Here is a 13258-nt window from a genome sequence, read left to right on the forward strand (position 1 = left end):
GTGTCCAAGTGGATTGGGGAAGACTCAGCTGTGATGGTGGGTCAACATGATTCCCAGCGTCGTCACTGTGTCTGGCTCCAGGTCCCTGTTCTCCTGCTTTTGTCCACATCCTTGGGCTCTCACCCCACCTCCAGGCCATCAGTGATCACGTGGGTGCTGGTGAACCTTAACTCTTCATCCTCAGGCTCTGCTGTCCGTCACCTTCAAGTCCCACAGGCAGCCTAAGGGCACCACACCCAACGTGGAGAACTGGTCACCAAGCAAGGGCACCTGCTATGCCCACCAGTGGCTCTATCGATCCCATCATGCAAACATGAGCCTGGGAATAGTCACAACCCCAGCTTCTCTCTCTGCCTGCATGTCTAACCTGCTACCACATTACTTCCTCTTTCTACTCATCCCACTGGTCTCCTTCTCTCCTTCCCACCCCAGCTATGACTGTCTTGGTTCAGACCTTCAGCTACGTCTTGCTCCTGGGCTGTTGCGGTTGCCTCCAAACTGCTGTCCCTAGCTTCTCTAAGTATCTCCTCCAAGCCATGCTGCACACTGTTGCTGCAGGAATCTTTCTGCAGTTCAAAGGTAATTTTGATGTGACTCTCAAGGCTTTGGGTCACCTGCAAGATGAAGTCCAAACTCCTCACCAAGGCAGATGAAGTTCCCCTGGCCCTCCACCTGTCCATCTCTCCAGCTTTCTCTTTTATTCACTTCTCTAACGTCTTCACTCAGCACATGTTCATTACACCTGCTTGGTGCCAGGTACTGTGACGGTGAAGGGACATGGTGGTAAAAGTAACTATCACCCTGCACCATATAATCCGTCTACACGAAGCACGTGTTTTCAAGCTTGGAGCATTTGCTTACTCAGTTCTCTCTGCTGCTCCCCTGAGCCTGTATATCCTTCCCCCACATCTATGGGCAGGAACACTCATCTCTCAGTCCTTAGCTTAGGGCCCCTTCCTTAACAGAGTCATATCAGAACTCTCCTTTCTCTGCACCCCAGCTTCCGTGTGTACACAGGACTTTCGTGAGCTCACAGTATTCCAAGGCCGGCCGTACTTCATCTGACCTCTGTGACCTCGGGCAGGTACTGGGCCTCGGTTTCCTCGTCTGTGAAATGAAGGCACTGATGATACTGCAGGGAAGGAAGAACGAAGCCTCGACCCATCTTCAGTGTTCAGTTGGGACTCTGCAATAAAAAGATTAACAGGAGAAAAACGGCTTACTGATATGTGCAGCACACATCATATGGGAGAATCCTGTATAAAAGTACAATAACTCAAAGCGGTGGCTTAGAATTTCAGCTTATCTAGCATCTTAGACAAAGAACAGAAAATTTGGAGAGACGTGATGGGACAAAGAAAAGCAGTTGCAGGCTTCCAAGGGTGGCAAAGTGTGCGAAGGTAAATAAAAGGAGCAAACTAAAGGAGAGAGGTTTGTTTACAGATGCCTCCCAGGCCATCTCTGGTCCAATAAGAATCTGTCTTCAGAAAAAGGAGAACTTACATCCTGAAAGGGGAACTTTTTCTGAGTTTTTTTTTGTTTTTTTTTTAAGACTGCTCTGTGTGGGCATGCAGAGATCTTAGTTCCCTGACCAGGGATTGAACCTGTGACCCCTGCAGCAGGAGCACCAAGTCTTAACTACTGGACTGCCAGGGAAGTCCTGAGTTTGTTGCCTCTTAATTACCTTTAGCTCAAGATGCCAAAGAGGCATATTTTGGGGTGACATTTCCTGGTTTCTTTTAATTTCAACATGATGTTTTAAATATAGCCTGGCCCATTTTTTCCCCCTGAATATTAGCTGCTATGATAACAATAATGATGTTGGCAATAAGGAAGAGAAAAATGAGGCAGCCACCATGGAAAACAGTTTGGTGGTTTCTCACAGAGTTTAACATAGAGTTATCACATGACCAAGCAGTTTATGCCTAGGTATGTACCCAAGAGAAGTGAAAACACATATATACGCAGAAACTTGTACACAAATATTTATAACAGAATTATTTGTAATATCCAAATCCTAGAAACAACCCAAATGTCCATTGACAGATGAATGGATAAACAAATTGTGTATATAATACAAAAGAATATTACTCAGTCATGAAAAAGGAAGCTCTGATACATGCTACAACTTGACTGAATCTTAAAAACATGATCTGTCAGATTACTAAGGGATGAGTTGGGCCTTGTGGAAAACAGCATTCTAGCAGTTTGTTCTAAAGTGATGTCTGTGAGCACAGACCTGAAATACTAGGATTTGGATGGAAAAGGGGGTATGCCCCAAACAACAGGTGGCATGAGAACAGGATCAAACGAATACCAGGGAACATGCTGGGTGGGTGGAACAAGGGATTTTTGTCAACACTGGTCAGAGGGTAGCAAGGAGGGAGGCTGGTGGGCAAGGTGCTATGGATGCCAGTAAAAGGTGTGTGCTCCATGCTCTGGGAAGGGCCTGCAAAACTAGGGCAGTGAATGAATAGGGAGACTCGGAGCAAAGGGATGTGAGAGGATTTTGTGGCTATGATTTAGAAGCCTGGAGAGAAGTAAGGCAGCTGTAGGAAAGACTCCATCTGCAGGGAATATATGAGACAGTGTGGCAGGTGAGGCTGAAACAATCAGACTGGGATTCAGTAGCGAATGTCTGCACCTCATAGCAGGGGGAGCATTGCCAGCCCAAGTGGAAATGGCGGATGCTATGGGTGTCTTGTCCGGCAGAAGGTGGGGCTCTGAATGGGGATGCAGATGCCCTGGCTTAGGGTGTATCTCCCAGGTCTCCAATTCCTCGAGTCCACAGGACATCACCTCCCTTGCGTTCCTGCAGCCTTTGGTACTTGCCTCAGTTTCAACTTGTTCTTCTTTCTCAGTAGATGGGGAGCATCTTGAGGGCAGACGTCTTGATTGCCACACAGTTCAGGCAGGAGGCACTCACTCCCTGATCATTTGATTGAATAGCATCTCATCATTCAGGGAAGAGGACTTCCCTGGTGGTTCAGAAAATAAAGAATCCACCTGTAATGCAAGAGACCTGAGTTCAATCCCTGAGTCAGGAAGATTGGTTACTCACCCCGGTATTCTTGCCTGGAGAATTCAATGGACAGAGTCTGGCAGGCTATGATGATCCATGAGGTCACAAAGAATCAGACACAACTGAGCAACTAACACTTTCACTTTTCACTGCCTTCCAGATACCCTTAGAAAATGAAAATGCCTTCCCAATTAATGATTACAGGTGACATTCCTAACTTGCTGCCTGGTGTGGACAGGAAGTAGGACTTGAGAAGAGGAGTGAATAAGTCCCTCAGTTCAGTTGCTCAGTCGTATACAACTCTTTGCAACAGAGGATGAGATGGCCGGATGGCATCACCGACTCAATGGACATGAGTTTGAGTAAACTCTGGGAGTTGGTGATGGACAGGGAGGCCTGGCATGCTGCAGTCCATGGGGTCGCAAAGAGTCTGAATAAGTCTCTAGGAGAGGTCAAAAGTCATCTTTTTATCTTTCCTTTTAGCTTCTGCTTTTTTGCATGGGGGTTGCGTTTTGGCGGGAAGCTTGGAAAGCCTCTTCTTGGATAATGGTAGGTTTGATCTGAGAAGAGATGAAAGAGTATGAAGGGGATTGGGCTCGGTTTACCAGACTTGACCATGCAGACAGGCTGGTACAGTGAGGTTGTCATTGGGCCTTTACTTGGCTGGGCCTCTGTTGCTCCAGGGAGGCTGTGGGCCATCTGACTGCATTTCAGCACAGTGCTTAGTGGACTGGCTGTAACAGTCAGCATTACAGATGCACTGTAGCTTCACTTCTGGGTTTTCTAATTTCGCCTCTCAGGATAACTATCTGCTCTTCAAGCCAGTGCTACTTGTGTGATAGTGCTTTTCATACAAAATTTCCAGCTTTCAGCATTAACTCTTGGGACTATTTACCCTCCCACCAAGGCCAGGAAAGTAGTCAGAATTGGCCCAGGCTTGTTAAAAGCATTCCCAGATCAATATTCTTAAACTACTGTCTTCACTGTCTCTCTCCACCGTAAACATCTGCCATGGTCTATGTTGTTGCTACTCAAGGCATGGTTTGAGGACCAGCATCAGCGGCATCACCTGGGAACTTGTTAAACCATCCTAGACCTGCTGAATCAGAATCTGCATTTTAACAAGATCCCTGGGTGCTTTGTTTGGACACTGAAGTTGAAGGAGGTCTGTTGACACAGACTGAGAGAAGCACAGCTTCTTAGTTGACACCATATCACTGATTGCTCCTCCAAATAAATATTCACTCCAGGATACCCTGATTTAAATCATCTGGTGCCCTTAAAAAAAACTCCCTCTTAATGTGTGGGCATGTGACTTTTACTTTCAGACATCATTCTTATTGTTGCCCACAGAAATTTGTCCAGTACTTGTTCTTCCATGAGTGATTTCTCCTGAGATGCTGCCTTTATTTCCCCAATTGTCCATGTCCCACAGTCAATCCCATGTCTACCCCACTTCCCTATCAAGCCTGACATTCCAGATGCTACACCATGTGAGAGCCCACTGTCGCTTTCTTTGCCTGGACATGAGTTGGGCAGCCTTCAGAACATACCATACTTGTTCATTCACACTTCTGTGTCTTAACTTTTTTGGGGGGGTCACCTATGGAAGTCCTTTTACCCCTTGGGTCATGCTTTCAAGGTCTAGTTGTAGCTATATGATTTGTTTGAAGCCCTTCCTAGATGCATCAAAAGTATCAAGGCCACACTGCTCCTTCCCTTATCCAAACTCAGATCATCTGTCTATATCTGTGATTTGGGCACGAAATCCTAGGAACCTTTGCATTGAAGTGTCAATAGTTTTACTTACTTACAAAGAAACAGCTGGATAATCCTCTTTTTCACTTTAAATTTTAAAATAATTTTAGATAGAACAAAATAATAAAAGGAGAGCTCCCATACACCTTTCACTCAGCTTCTGCTAACACTAACATCTTCCATAACCACATACAGTGAGCAAAACCTGGAAATTAACCTGGGTACAATACTATTAATGAAACTACAGATCTTACTAAGGGAGATTTCTTCAGTTTTCCTACTAGTGTTCTCTTCCTATTCCAGGATCCAATCCGTGGTCTCACCCTATCTTAGTAGTCATGTCTCCTTGGTCTCTTCCAACCTGGGAATAAATCTTCTCTTTCCTTGTTCCTCCCTCCCATGCTTGACGCTTTTGAATAGTGCTGGTCAGCTATGTTGTGGAATATCCTTCAGTTTGAGTTTAATACTTTCTCAAGGCTAGACTGAGGTTTTGCATTTTTGGAAAAAATTACACACGAGTGATTTTGCGCCCCTCTCAGTACCTCATTCTATCAGGGACTTGATATTAATATATCTTAATGCTGATGATCTTAGCCTTCCTCCCCTGGCTAAGGTGGCTTCTGCTGAGTTTCTCTACTATAAAGTTACCATTTTCCCCTTTATAATTAATAACTATCTTGGGAGAGATATTTTGAAATTATGCAAATACCATTTTCTCCTCAAATATATGCTCACTGATGTTAACATCCACTGGTAGATCTGCCTTCAAAATGTATCACTGTGGCACCCACTGTGTGTATATTCATAAGCACTCAGTTGTGTGGGATAAGTCCCTGTTTAAATCATTCCAGTAGGGTTTTCTATTAATTAGACTTTCTTTGAGTTGTCTTTCTAAAGAGTTCCATTATAACAGGGCGGCACAATCAAATAAATAAAACAGTCCTTCATGCATCCATCCATCCATCTAATATTTCTTTCAATTTTTTTTGTAAAATAAATTGATTGCCAATCTTCATATTTCTCCCAGTTATGCCCTAACTGGTGTCCGCTACTCCCTGCTGTTCTATTTGAATTATTACATGAACTGGCTGTTTTGCCCAAATGAATAAGCCAAGATAGGACCATTAATCTTTTTGAGCAGATGGTTGTCTAAATCAATGTGAAAAATTAGATCCCAAATTGTTTTCCTGGAATGTGCCATCACAGAAAATGCTACTGTCATGGACATCTGCTACTTGTGCCTGCTCAGTGTCTCTCATCCCTTTCTTTAGGTCACAGCATCCAACTATTCCTTGCAGAATCTCCCCTCCCGTGTTCTTAGTCCATGTGGTTTAGTGGAGTTGGCCCACCTTCTGGCATTGGAGATGGGTACATGGCCCAGGCCTGGACAGAGTTAGCCATCCCTTTCGCCATAGTAGGGTTTCAGTGGTAAAGAACCTGCCTGCCACTGCAGGAGACATAAGAGACTCGGGTTTGATCCCTGGGTCAGGAAGATTCCCCTGGAGGGGGGCACGGCAACCCATTCCAATGTTCTTGCCTGGAGAATCCCATGGACAGAGAAGCCCAGTAGGCTACAGTCCACAGGGTTGCAAAGAGTTGGACACAACTGAAGCACCTTAGCACACACACACACTGGCTACAGTAAATGACTGAGAAATTGGCATCCGGTTCTCGTTGGCTAATCAGAATCTCTTCTAAGATCCTTGGTGGCATTATTACTGGGTATTTAAGAGAGTGGGGTGGAAGCCTGAAGCTTCCACTGGACATATTTGCCACCGTGTGTGGGGAAAACAGACTTGAGAATACAGCTGACACAGTGAGAGACAGTGAGGTGGGAAGCGTGAAAGGGACCTGTTCCTTGTGACATCCATTGATCACTTGGATCTAGCTTTTCCTGAAGCGAGGTCCATCCCAGGACTTTTCACTTTCATGAGCCAATCTGTTCCCTTTCATTGTATAAGACATTGTATAAGCTTGAGTTGAGTTTCTTCTACTTGTAACTCAAAGTCCTGACAGATAGTTTTTGAGTATCTACTACCTATGAGGACACATGCTTGGGGCTCTGCAGGATTCAAAGACGAGCCAGACGTGTGCCTTGCACTCTGGGAGCCCTCAACCCAGCACAAAACACAAGATCAGTGCACTAATATCCACATGGAAAGGGCCCATGTGATCGGCCTGATCCCCCCGTGAAGAGCGTGGCTGTTGCACGTGGTGAAGCGAGTGATGAATACCAGCTGGGGGGAAACTGGAGCATTGAGGAGATGAGGGACATTATTATTCCTGGCAGAGGGAAAGGCTTGGGCGAGGTCCAACTGTGGAAAGTGTAAACATCTCAGTGTGTATTTTGAGATTTTGAGGTTCAATGGGTCATCCATAGTGACTGAAGGGTAAAGGTTAGGCTAAAAAGGGAGATTCAGGGGACAAAAAAAAAAAAAAAACCTAGAGAAAAGATTAGTTTAAAACAAATTGAAAAGCTTTTGATTGGCAGTCTGAGGGTTTGACTGGCAGCAGGAAGGCAGAGCAGGATTCTGAGTGGAAGAGCTAGGTGATTAAGATGTATTTGGCAGCAGTGCGCAGAATTGGAGAGGGCGGGGCTGGGCGGCAGGTGAGGAGGCCAATGAGAATGGCTGGCTGAACTTCAGGGCAGGCTTGGGGAGGACCAGATGGAAAAAAGGCTGGAGGCGGGTGGAATCCCAGCCTCTGAGAACATGCTGCCCAGAGCCTTTGGCCATATTTGCTCAAGAATCTTCCTTGTCGTATCATTTGAAAGCCATACTTTTTATTTCATGCCAAACATTGTCAGAGGGAGCAGCGGCAGGTTCATCCTGAACGTGAGCCAGCCGGCCTGGCACGCACGTGTTTAATGGCATTCCAGACCTCGGGGCCTGGCAGGCGTCCTCAGAGCCCTGCCCCGGCTCTGGCTCCTGCCTCCCCGGAGTGAGGACCAGCATCCTTCTTCTTACTGGGTGACCTTCAGAGCAGAAAAAGTCCAGCCCGAGACTGACCCTACCCCACACAAGCCGTGGACAGCTCAGCCCTCTTAGTGATGCCTTTGCTTTGGACTCAGACTGGGAGCCATCCTGTTCACACCCTCTCTCCTCCTGCTCTCCCGTCCTCCCCACTTGCCCAGGCTTGAGCAAGTCCTATCGCACCACAGTCACTAACCCTCGCCCAAGTCACCATCATCTCTTGCCTCGATTCCTGCATTCACCTGGCTGGTCTCCTGGCTTCCACAGTCTCCGTTCAGTTCAGTCCAGTCACTCAGTCATGTCCGACTCTTTGTGACCCCATGGACTGCAACACGCCAGGCTTCCCTGTCCATCACCAACTCCCAGAGCTGAGCTCACTCAAACTCATGTCTATTGAGTCAGTGATGCCATCTAACCATCTCATCCTCTATTGTCCCCTTCTCCTCCTGCTTTCCATCTTTCCCAGCATTAGGATCTTTTCAAATGAGTTAGCTCTTCATATAAGGTGGCCAAAGTATTGGAGCTTATTCCTTACAGTGAATATTCAAAACTGATTTCCTTTAGGATTAACTGGTTTGATCTCCTTGCAGTCCAAGAGACTCTCAAGAGTCTTCTCCAATACCACAGTTCAAAAGCATCAATTCTTCAGCTCTCAGCTTTCTTTATGGTCCAACTCTCACATCCATACATGACTACTGGAAAAACCATAGCTTTGACTAGACAGACCTTTGTTGGCAAAATAATGTCTCTGCTTTTTATTATGCCATCTAGTTTTGTCATAGCTTTTCTTCCAAACAGCAAGTGTCTTTTAATTTCATGGCTGCAGTCACCATCTGCAGTGACTTTGGAGCCCAAGAGTTCCGCAGACTGCAACTCAGCAAAGCAGCTAGAACAATCATTCTTTAACATTACAAACCAGATCTTGTCACTCCTCTTTTTAAACCCTTCTCATGGCTTTCTGCCTGAGTAAGAATAAAATCCCACATCGCTCTTGTGGCCCCAGGGGCTCTGTGGTCTGACTCAGAGCACAACTGAATTTCCTCCTCAACTGGTTACCTCCTCAACTGAATTTCCTACCCTTCCTTTTGAGCCTTTCTGCTGCTCCTCTGCCGGCCTCTGCTGACGGCTCTCTTTCTCTTCACGACCCATAATGTGCCTCATCATAACAAAGGCATGTATCTGTCAAAATAGGTGCAGGCATGCTTCAGTAACAGATGATCTCAACATTTCGGTGGCTCCCATAACACAAGGCTGGTTCTAATCCATCAGACCATGTTTGTTGTGGGTTGGCAGAGTGGCCTTGCTCATCAGAGTCACTCCAAGTTGACAGAACAGTCGCTTTCTTGGCTGTTCCTGGTTGCCGTCCTTATAGAAAATAAAAGAGACTCTCAAGAGTCTCCCAAGGGCCATTAAATGTTGGTTCAGAAGAAGCCCGTGTCACTTCTGCTCACACCTTTTGGCCAGTCGCTGGCCTCAGTCAAATACAAGAGAACCCAGCTGTGTGATCTAATCACACAGCCAGGAATGGAAGGGGTCTGTCTGTATTTGGTCAACAGCATGAAATGAACAGCATGAGAACTCATTTATCTGTGTGTGTAGCATGGATTAGAACCCTTGGTGTGTCTTCCAGTCCAGATGTTGTGAATGATGACAGGGTTAGGGTAGAGACAGTGGAGAATGATGATGGGGAAGAGGGTTAATTACCTCTGCTCAAGCGCAGAGAAATGAGAACACAGCTGAGTTTGGTTGCTTACTGGACCAGTGATGCATGTTAAAAAAAGGGGGGGGGCAGTTATTTCTCAGGTCTTTCAGGCCAAGCATGGCGGCATACTAGTGGTGGGGTGGAATGATCCCCTTGCCCAGAAATAACTTACTTCTGGTGTCTGCAGTTCTTCCATTAGAGATTAATTCCTTTGATTCTATAATACCATTTCCCAAGTTGTGTCCAACAACACAATTACATTAGATGTCAGCATGCGATCCATGGTCAAATAGGATGGTGAGGCGCTGAGTTAAACAACAGTGAACAGGCCTTGATTGATACATAGCATGAACTGTCTCTTCCTGAGATGGAATCAAAATATGCAGCATTTCTCCAGTTTTTAAAATCAAGGGACCCTTTCCTCCCTGAATGCTTCCCTAGTGTTAACTAGACGGTTGGAGAAATGCTGATCTGGGAGCCTTTTCAGTCCCCTGGGGTATGAGAGGCTTTCTGTGGGAGAAGGAAGGCAGTGCAGACCAGGCTTTGAGAGGATGGGACAGCAGAGGGACTGGGGGTGGGGGACAGAGGGTCTGAGAGGGAGAGGTCAGTTTCGAAGATCAAAAAGATCAAAAGTGATCCTTTTCCCAGGGATGGATACGGAGCTGGAGTCAGCAGAGTGAGAGCTCCTGACCCCACCCCACACCCCTCACACACCCACCCTCTCTGCTCCCTCCTGTCTCCTGCTGGATCCCATCAAGTCTCCAAAGCTCTACCTTTTTAAGCCAACAGCACACCCGGCCATCTGTAGTCCTGGCTTAGCTCTCAAGTCCCTGCTGCCTGAAATACCCTCTTTTCTTCAACTCCAGTCTGGGAAATTCCTTCTCTCCTTTAACCATCTGTCAGGCATCCACCTCCAGGATGCCATCCTTGATACCTTTATCCACCCCACAGCCTCAGCTGGGTTTATTATTCCTCTAACCTCCCTTAACACACTGTGTCTCTTCATTGCTGCCCTCATCACTTGGTATTTTTTAAAAGATATTTGTTTACTTATTTATTTGGCTGTGCTGGGTCTTAGTTGTAGCATGTGGGATCTAGTTCCCTGACCAGGGGTCGAACCCAGGCCCCCTGCTTTGGGAGTGCAGAGTCTTGGGTACTGGACCATCAGAGAAGTCCCACCACTTTGTACTTTAATATTCTTATGTCTGTCCCTCTAATCTTGGATGCCCTTAAGGGATTTATCTTTATATCCTTGTGTCCTCCTCTGCTAGGAGATAGATACGAATTAATTGAATGAATGAGGCCCGTGTACAAGAAGTATGTTAAAATCCCCTACGTGTCCCAATTTAAAGAATTCCCCAAGTTAAAATGATCTTTTCCGCATATTTGAAAACCTCATCTTGTTTGTCATGCCCACCTCAGCTGGTTCTCCGATCTCCTGGGGCCTAAAGTCTTCTCTCTGCCTTCCTCACCATCCGCTCTTCTGTCTGAACTGTTCTTACATCTCTCATCCCCTCATGTCCTGGTTCATGTCCTTTCTCAAGAAAAGTGAGTGAGTCTTAGAAGGTTAATGGCCGCGCTTAGGTTTGTTTCCTTGAACAGGAAGTAAATGCAAATATCCTGAGAAGACAATCTAACTTTAAGGGTGAGAAGAAAGTTTTTTGTTTGTTTATTTTATAGTTCAAGATTAGCTTTAATGATTGAATAGGATGGGGAAAACTAGAAAAAACCTTTGGGTAGAGGACCTGGACAGATTGTTGCTGGCAATGCACTCAGAGCTGAATCACAGCTTTTGTGGGTCAGAGGGCCTTTTGCCTTTGGGGATCTCTTCTCCATAAAAAAATATGACAAATCACGTGATTGTGTTAATATATACAGATGAATATAATCCAGGCTGAATTTGTTATTCTGTATTTGTTATTGTTACAGTGTTTTTCTTCTGATTTTAAAAATATTAAAATTTAAGCCATTTTTGGATCTCTGAACATCTCATGGCCTTTAGGCACAGTGTCCGAGATGCCCTGTGTGATGAGGAAGTCAGCTCCCAGCCCACCACACTGCCTGCTGCTTCCTGAATGCACAGTGCCCTTCCAACCTTTTGGGTTGCCCTGTTGCTTCCATCTGGAATGACTCTGTCCCTCATCCCACCCCTGCCCTCTGCCTCTGTCTACCTAAAAGATTCCCGCTCACGTGCAAGTCCCAACTTGAAAGTTGCTTCTTTGCTACCAGATTTAGCAAATTAAAATATAGGATGCCCCGTTAACTTCAGATAAACAATGAGTAATCATTTTAATAGTCATGTCCCAAATAGCACATGCCCCAAATGTTGCATGAGACATAGTTATACTAAGAAATTAGGCATGTTTATCTGAAATTAAAGTTATCTGGGAACCCTACTGTGTAGTTGTCTCTGACTTTTTTCCCCAGGTTTTCTTCCCACCTGCTACTCTTGGAGGGGTTCTGGCACTTTTCAGGCACCTGTCACCACATATCCTCCACCCCGACTGCACTCCCATCATTGTTCTCCACACCTGCCATGGGGCCGGGACGTGGCAGCATATTAATGACCACATATGAGTAAGTGGATGCTTTCCTCTTGTTTTCCCAACTCTCTATTTATTTTCGGGGATGACGTGGCAGCATCTGGATTTGATTTCATTCAGGAGGTTGTGTGGGGAGATGAGAGTCAAGTCAAACTATTGCTTGGGATTACAGTAACACCTTTTTAAACAAAGATGCATCTCAAGGAGACATTTGGGGCTCAGACACTTCCTTACCTGGTGGAAAAACACTTGGGGGCCTGTGGCTGACACTTTCATCCCCTCCCTGCTGCTATGCTCTGAGAAGCGAAGGTGGGTGGTATGAGGGGTAGACTCCCTCCTCCCTGTGATGCTGAGGTCAGGCAGCAAATCAGCTGTGGCCCAAGAGGGTCCCTGTGTGTCAAGGGGAGGGAGCTTTCTGTTTTTGAGACTTAGGTTAACAGAATTCCGATTTCCCATCTTTACTTTGTGAGTGGACTGATTCTTTTAAAAGTTCTTTTAAAGTGTTACTTTGGCATCAGATGCACAGGAGAAAACCAGCCTGAGATGATGGTGGGCACAAGCTCCATGAGACCATCCAAGCCTGGTGTCCAAGGTTCTGACCCTGTGCTCTCACACCATCCTCAGCAGTAGGGACTCAGATGCCCAACAAGAGCCACACTCCTCTGAGGACCACCGTGAGGGGACATCCACCCCCCAGCTCCAGACTATGGGCCAGCCAAAGCATTGGTGGTTCCTAACAACTTGAGTTCAGTGAGCATGTGTGGTAAGCATGGTGAAAGTTGCTTTTCTCATTGCTGCTAAGAATTTCCCAGCTTTCAACATATACTCTCTTTCTTGGTTGAATGGAACTTCCAAAGCTGACCACTGGTTAATCATGTTGAACAAGAAACCCACAATGCCCAAATGTCCAGAATGTGTGTGTGTGTGTGTGTGTGTGTGTGTGTGTGTGTGTACATGTGCACATGGGGAGCTCCCCTGATGTTTCCCCATGTGTTTCTGCCTTTTTACAAATCTCCAGTCCCCCTCTCGGCTCATCTCCATGTTTACAGGAGCAGACAACATGGCCCAAGGTGGTTTCAAGGGGTGGACAACAGATATTAAGAGAAAGCAAACAATGCCATAGACATTTTCATGGTCCATCTGGGGAAATCTGCATACTCCATGCTACTCCTGGGTGGTCACAATGTTCATTATTAATAAAGGCTCTAATAGGTTCTACATTTCTCTCTCTTTTTAAATTTATTTTTGGGCCTCCTGGATC

The sequence above is a fragment of the Odocoileus virginianus genome, chromosome 14 (genome assembly GCF_023699985.2).
Source record: "Odocoileus virginianus isolate 20LAN1187 ecotype Illinois chromosome 14, Ovbor_1.2, whole genome shotgun sequence".
Lineage (NCBI taxonomy): Eukaryota > Metazoa > Chordata > Mammalia > Artiodactyla > Cervidae > Odocoileus > Odocoileus virginianus.